Source organism: Fukomys damarensis, unplaced genomic scaffold (genome assembly GCF_012274545.1).
Source record: "Fukomys damarensis isolate Sample0158 unplaced genomic scaffold, DMR_v1.0_HiC HiC_scaffold_5, whole genome shotgun sequence".
Classification (NCBI taxonomy): Eukaryota; Metazoa; Chordata; class Mammalia; order Rodentia; family Bathyergidae; genus Fukomys; species Fukomys damarensis.
In genome coordinates, this window is record NW_022900917.1 from 76,387,190 (window position 1) to 76,394,778 (window position 7,589).

Sequence of the window (7,589 nt, forward strand, 5' to 3'; positions counted from 1 at the left end):
TCCATCTGTCATTTTCCTCTTTCATCTCTGCTTTCTACAAACTTCCTTTTCTTTCACGACAGTTTGTTTGGTTGGAAATCTGTTAAGACAAATGTTGTTATATTATCAATATATCTTTGTACCTATTTTCTACTGATGATGAATATTAATTTTTAAGTAAATTTTATTATAACTATACTTAATCATTAATATCATTTAGTATCTGGTACATATTACAAATTCTCCAACTCCCTCAAATATGATATTTGTTTTTTCTCAAAGTATACAAATTACCAACATTCCACACATCAGTGCACTGTTTTATACCTAAGTATATATTGTATTGTAGAAAATATGCATTGTGTACATGTGGGGGGTATGTTTTTACACATATTGTGTGCACTATTAAATGTGAAACATGGGCATGAATGTGGTAGGATTGTGCACATTTGGCATATTGATAGTTTCTCTGACAACCTTATGATTTCTTTAAATTACATGCTTGACTTAATTCATAGTCATTCATTTAGGAAGAATATTACATATCTATTGGTGTTAAATTCTATCATTATGCTTATAAAAATGTAATAAAAAGTATGGGATATAATAAAATAAAAACAGAAAAATCTGATCTTAAAAATGTGGATTTTTTTAGTTGCTTTTGGATTTCAAATATAAGTATATTTTTTTCTGTGGGAAGTTTTGTTAGAAAATGTAAGTGGTACAATCAACAAGTACATGATATTTATCAATTAATAAAACCAAGGAGTTTATAAATCATAAAATTTTGAAGACAGTTTCTCAACTATAATATGTAACTTTGTTTTATTTATAATTACATTATTTCAAAAATATTATAAGAAAACAAGAAAGAACATAATGTTTGAAGATCATATCAAACTAATGTATTTCTATTAGTCTGTGTTACATAAATTCTTGTTTATTTCATGTCCTTTTTTTGCTGTCATATATATGCATATTTGAAATTTTTATTTAGTATCTTCATTTCTTGTTATCATGTATGTTTGCAATCTTTAATTTAAAAAAAAGTATTTAACACCTCTGGCCATTAGAGAAATGCAAATTAGAACAACCCTGAGCTTTCTAGTTCTTTGAGGTATCTCCATACTGATTTCCATAGTGGTTGCACCAGTCCGCACTCCCACCAACAATGGAGAATGGTTCCTTTCTCCCCACATCCCCGCCAGCATTTGTTATTGGTTGATTTCTTGATAGCAACCGTTCTTTCTGGGGTGAGGTAGAATCTCAGCTTCCATCTTACTCTAGAAAGAAGAGCTATCACCAAGAAATCAAGTAATTATGAATACTGGAGAGGCTGTGAGGAAAAAGGAACACGTCTACATTGTTGGTGGGAATGCAAACTAATACAATCACTGTGGAAATCAGTACGGAGTTTCCCATAAAAACTAAAACTAGAAATTCCATTTGGCCCAGCTACTCCCCTTCTTGGCATCTTTCCAAATGAGTTAAAGACATCATGCTGACTCATATTTACAGCAGCACAACTCATGACAGCTAAATCCTGGGAGAGACCTGTATGTCTATCAATAGATGAATGGACAAAGGAGCTGCAGTATTTATGCACAAGAGAGTATTCATCTGACATAAAGAAGGATAAATTTTGAATCATTTGGAGGAAAACAGATGCTCCTAGAGACTGTCATGTTAAGTGAAATGACACACAGACTTATACTTCACATGGTTTTTCTTATGTGAGAAATACAAAATAGAAATAAGTTAAAGTGCAAAATAAAAGATAGATAATAAGAAACAAGGAGATAGATCTTTTGTAAATGGGTAGGGACCAGGAGATGGAGGAAGGGGAAAAGGAGGGGAAAGAAAGAGGACATAAAAAGAATTAAGATATGTACATGTATGCACTAACACCCCCCCATGAATTTAACTATTATGTACTGCAAACATGCCCTTATAAAACTAAAAATCCAAAAAGAGAAAAGATGGAAAAAAATTAAAAATGCAGACTTCACCAATTTAAAATTTAGCCAAAGTGATGTGAATTCTACATTGGAGGACAGGGAAAATGTAAACTTTGTTCTTGCCTCTGTAAGAACTACACATGTCTGTGTTTTACTTAAACTGGAAAACAAATATCAGCCATTCTTCATTAGGATTAAATGTGAATTAAATAAAGTCTCAATTATTCTAAAGTCAAACAAAATGCAATTTCAAAATAAAAAGACATTCTATCAAAATTAGATTAAAAACAGACCTCACAGGCTGCTCCAGTCAGTTTTAACCTCAGTGAGAGATGTAGCATTTTCTGTGCACATATGATCAGGAGACTCAGGACACCCTAGCCATGGGCTGATTTCCATAAGAACTGTATAACTGAGGCCGGGAATTTAGTTCATTGGTTCTGGCACCTGACTTGAAAGCTCAAGGACCCACCCAAGTTCAATCCCCTGTAAAAAAAAAAAAAAAAAAAAAGAACTATATAATTTAGGAAGATCATTATAAAACTAACTAAATCATATCCCAATATAAACAGAAGAACAAGAATCAGTTTGATGGGCAAGGACACGGGAGACCAAGATGCAATCTGAGTTGCTTGCCCCTCTCCTGTGTACTCTTTGTCAAATCCTACATAATCTATTATACCTCACTGGGACTATGTTGTAATGACCTCAACAAAGAGAGTATTCTTCATGGTGTGTACTAGAGTAAGTGAGCTCATGAGCAAGTGAACACAAAAATACCAGGAAAGACCATTAAAACTGTTTACTGCTGAGTCCCATGCCCTAGAAATTTTGATTCAAAACAACAGGAATCATACTGAGGAATCTGAACGCATAAAAACTAGCTGAGGTGATGACCACACAGGTGGCCCTGAACATTACATTGAGAAATAATAATTAATATCTTCTGCAGCATAGCACTCCTTTGTTATAGTTCCTTCACTCTTGATGTCCTTAAAGCAGCTCTCTATTTGTCATTTATTTCACTTCTTGCTTTTTTAGCTCCTTCCTTGGAACTTTGGAATACCATGAATTTTGATCTGTCAACCTCAACAAATACTTAGCTTGCTGGTGCTGTGCCTGCCTTGCAAGCACAAGGTCCTGAGTTCAATCCACAGTACCAAAAAACAAAAAAACAAAAACAAAACACCAAGTAAAGATGAGTAGATAAAATAAAGAAGGATAAAATGAATGAACATCAGGTACAATAGACATCATTGTAATATATCATATTCCCTGCCTGCTGAGGGATCAATCAACATACTTTCCTGATCCCGTGCTACATAATTTTAGGGGGAAATGTATATCCCAGTGTTCATGCTGACTAATACTAAAGTGTCTTCTAGAAAATGAGGCATCTTCCTAATTAATCACCTGACTTATCAAGACTGATTGCATCCATATTCAATCATGCACTCACCTCCCTGTGCACCGTGGTCAAGGGCTTTGAGGTTATAGACTCTGCCCATCCCAGACTGGTTCCCCATCTTGCAGCCAATTCTCTCCCAGGCAAGAGACAGTGAAAACTGGAGCATCAGTAAATCCTACTTACCCTAAAATAGACTAATACTTTTTCTGTAATTCCTATTTTGGAAGTATCATGAGACTCATTGAGGTGGTGTTCTTTTATTAAAATATGTTTAATAAATATAATTTTTCCTGACTTTGTGGAACATCAACAGCCATTATTCCAAAGCCTCTGTCTAAAACAAAACCAGAGAAACCCCAGTACATGAGGATCCCTCAGTCTCTTCTCTAGTCTGAACCTGAATCTGTATGTCAGGTGTACATCATAGGTTTCCTAGAGTAATTTTCCAGGAGATACAGGGAGATGCAAAACCTCTTATATGCATTTATGCATTTATTCGTTCATGCATTTGACAAATGTTTATGGAATAACTGTATAATCTAGGCACTAGGAACTCAAAAAATTAGACAATTGAGTGAAAAAGATGACTATATAAAATGACCAATGCAATATATGTCTCAAGGGCTATGATGGGTTCCTGTTGGGACTCAGAAAATAGACACATCTGTTCCACCTGTAGAGTGAGGTGAGGTCACCACTGTACAGTGGACCTGATACTCAATCTAAGACTTATCAGATGAAGAGACATTGCTAGAAAGATAAAATAAGGTAAGCATTTCAAAAAAAACAAGAAGGCAAAGGCTCTGAGACACAAAGAGGCTGGCATCAGTCAAGTTGTATTTTGTCTTTTCTAGAACTCAGAATGGGAGAAATAAATACAGAAAGGTTAGTATTGGTCATACAAGTAAATGCCTTGTCTTTAAGTACATTTAACTTGATGAAGTACTGCAGGATTTTAAGTGAGAGGGTAACAGGACAAATTTTGCATTTTGGCATATAGCAGAGTGGCAGGTGAACCAGAGTGCAGAATCGTGCTGAAACAAAAAGTGTGGCTGGTAGGCATTGCATTTGCCCAGGCAAGAGAGTGGATGCTGGAACCAAGGTATGGATTGAAAGTTGTCCTACAAATAAATACATTCAAGTCCTGATCCCCAATACGTGTGAACACAACTTTATTCAGACATAGGATGCTTAAAGATATAATCAAGTTGTGATACAGTCATGATTGTTTATGGTTGTCTTCAATCCAAAGTCTAGTGTCCTTAGAAAAAGAACATTTGGACACAGAGCCACACAAAGGAAGAAGGTTGTGAGCCAGTGGTGGGAGAGTTTGGAATGATGCCTATTGTAGGCTAAAGAGTACCGTGGATTGCCCACAGCCTCCAGAACCTGTGAAGAGAAAATGGAGGAGCCTTCTGAGAGAGAAGTGTCTTGGATTCATCCTAACTCAGACTTCTGACCTCAGAATGGTGAATGAATAAACTTCTATTGTTTCAAGCCACCTGGATCATGATATTTTATTACAGCAGTCTTAAAATATAGAAAAAAAAAGAAAAGAAAATAGAGTAGATGGAGAAAGAGGTTATCTGTAGTTAGTACATAGAAACATTAGGATTCAGAGAAGAATAAAAATTGGGTTTAGGAAAAGAGTGTAGGTCAAGGTGGACCCAAAGCTTTGTACTTTCCTCGATGTTGGAAACAATAAGGGTGAGTAGCTAAGAGCTGAAAGACAAGTATCTAAGAGTTGAAAGACTGAGACAATAAAGGGGAGTATGTAAGAGCTGAAAGACTCAGTGGTCTGTAGATAGTCAGAAGAGGCCATCTGAGGGTCTCAAAACAACCCAGGAGAGAATCCTGTCCTGGGCAGAGTATATACTCCAAGGAGCCTTACAGAAGAGTGGGGAGAACTCAGTGCGGGCTCTGTGCTGTATAACTTAGGAGACAGGCAATCCTCCTTCCTCCCCTTCAGTCTGAAGGCTAATGGGTTTCAGTTAGCCTTGACAAATGCTGTTTGATTCACTGACAGTCTTGTCCACTGGTGCCACATGGCGCCTGCCCACTCTGCCTGCCTAACACCCATTCTATCTGTTCTCCCTGCAGTTCCTCTCTGCTGTTCAATAGTTATTGCCTGAGTTTCAGTGTTCAGCACCTAAATAGCCTTTCAATTTTTTCTCCTCCCTTTCTCTTCTTTTATCCTTTTTTTTTTCTTCAAATATGTCTCTAGCAGTCTAGAGCTGCTTTTCTTAACTAGAAACCTGATTTCAATCACTCAGGAGTTCTCCAAGACCTCTGAGAAGGTCTGACTCCTTTGACTGGTCTGTTCTCTCACATCCATGCTCCAGGTCCTTCTCTGGTCTCATCTCTGAGTGCATCCCTTTCATTCATGAGACCCATTATTACTCCACTACTCAGAGTTCTTCAACACCCATCCTCAGTTTGAACTCTTGCTAATGTTTGTGTCACTTTCATTAGGAAGGTTGTGTGATCCCCAACTCAGTGCAAAGTCTGTCCACCTTTTCCTTGAAATCCCACCAGGGACATTTCAATGGTGGCAGTATCCCCACAATCCTGTACTGTGCATTACAACTCTTGATATACTACAGTCACAGAATAGTGAACGCATCATATTTATGGTCTCAGCACCTAGCAAGGTGACGCACAGTAGGCCCACAAAAGCTTTGACAGATGACAGCACTACTTGAATCCTGCTGGAAGGAGACCTTCCCTCCGTGAGAACAGTGCCCATGTAAGTAGCCGGGGATTTTCCTATCAGGGGCAGGTGATTTATGAGTTGCATGATTCATCAGGCTTCATGTACCAGGTGTCACCTCTGCATTCAGCTTCACTGATCAAGAAAATGAATTCGATCCTGGATCTCTGTCCTCCCGATAGCAGCTTGCCAGGAGAAGTTGTTAATGCAGTAAATTATTTATCCAGCTGTTAATACCATGTATCGTCTTGTTTCCTGTCTTTAAGTTCAGCTGCACATCAATTTGTGCTGGGCTATCTACATAAATATGTTCATTTCATTGGTACTACTGTCCATCTGTTTGGCTGAGGGTTCAATTACTGAACTGTGGAAAGGAACGGAGGCATTAGCCAGAGCGAATGGTACCTTCTCGCAGAGAGAAGGGCAGCCCTGTTTCCAGTTCTCCCACCCCCACTTGCCTCTAGATGCAGACTGACAGGTAGAGGGCAGGCAGAGGATTAGAAAGCAATCCTTAATCAGAAAGTTAGAAGCAAAGGGGCATCTGTCCTCTCTGAGACAGAGGCTCTGCCAAATAAAAACAAACAAACAAACAAACAACAACAACAACAAAAAGCCCCACTCATTGGAAAATACCAAAGAATTACCCCGGCTTCTTTGGCCGAGTCCTCAGTCTGCAATCCCTCATCTAACAAACACTACTCATTCATTAAAAACAAGCTAGCATGCACCTACTATGAGCCAGAGTCTGTGAACTAAGAATGTAAAAGCAGAGCCAGGCGGGGTGGTACACGCCTGTAATCCCAGCACTCAGGAGGCTGAGGCAGGAGGATCACTGTAAGTTCAAGACAGCCTGGGCTACACAGTGAGTTCCAGGTCAGTCTCAACTACACAGTGAGACCCTGTCTAAAAAAAACAAAAAACGAAACAAAACAAAACAAAAAAAGAATGTAAAAGCAATAGTCTCTGCATTCACATTTCTTCTATTCTATGAAATCAACAAATATCTCTTGGGAACCTACCATCTACCAAGCACTATTCAAAGTCCTGTGGTAAACCATCCACTAAGATTCTGAGGGGGTGATATTAGGTAACCAGATTAGCAGAAAGAACTTCCTGGGCAGGAAGGACAGCTCTTACAAAGCCTCCAAGACAGAAATGGGCTTGGCGTGTTCGAAGAGAAAGTGAAGTTAGGATGTTTGAGTAGGAGGAGGTGCTAGGAACAGGCAGCCACCAAGGGAGTGGCCTTCAGATCTTGTTCTAATGCGGTGGAAAGACTGAAGGATTCTAAGAGAAGTGCTGACATTCTCTACATCAGAGAGACACTGAAGAAAGATGAGCTGGTTGTCCCTTGGGGGAAACAGGCTGATGAGGAGCTAGGCTGGAGGTAGGTGGGTCAGTAAGAATGATGGCTTTTGTCAAGGTAAGAAATGAGATGGCCGGATCACCGCCGGCGTGCGCGCGAGCTCCGGGACTGCGCGGGAGCCCCCGGCCTGCACGACAACAGACCAGGAAGGCCCCAAAGACCCCAGAGGGG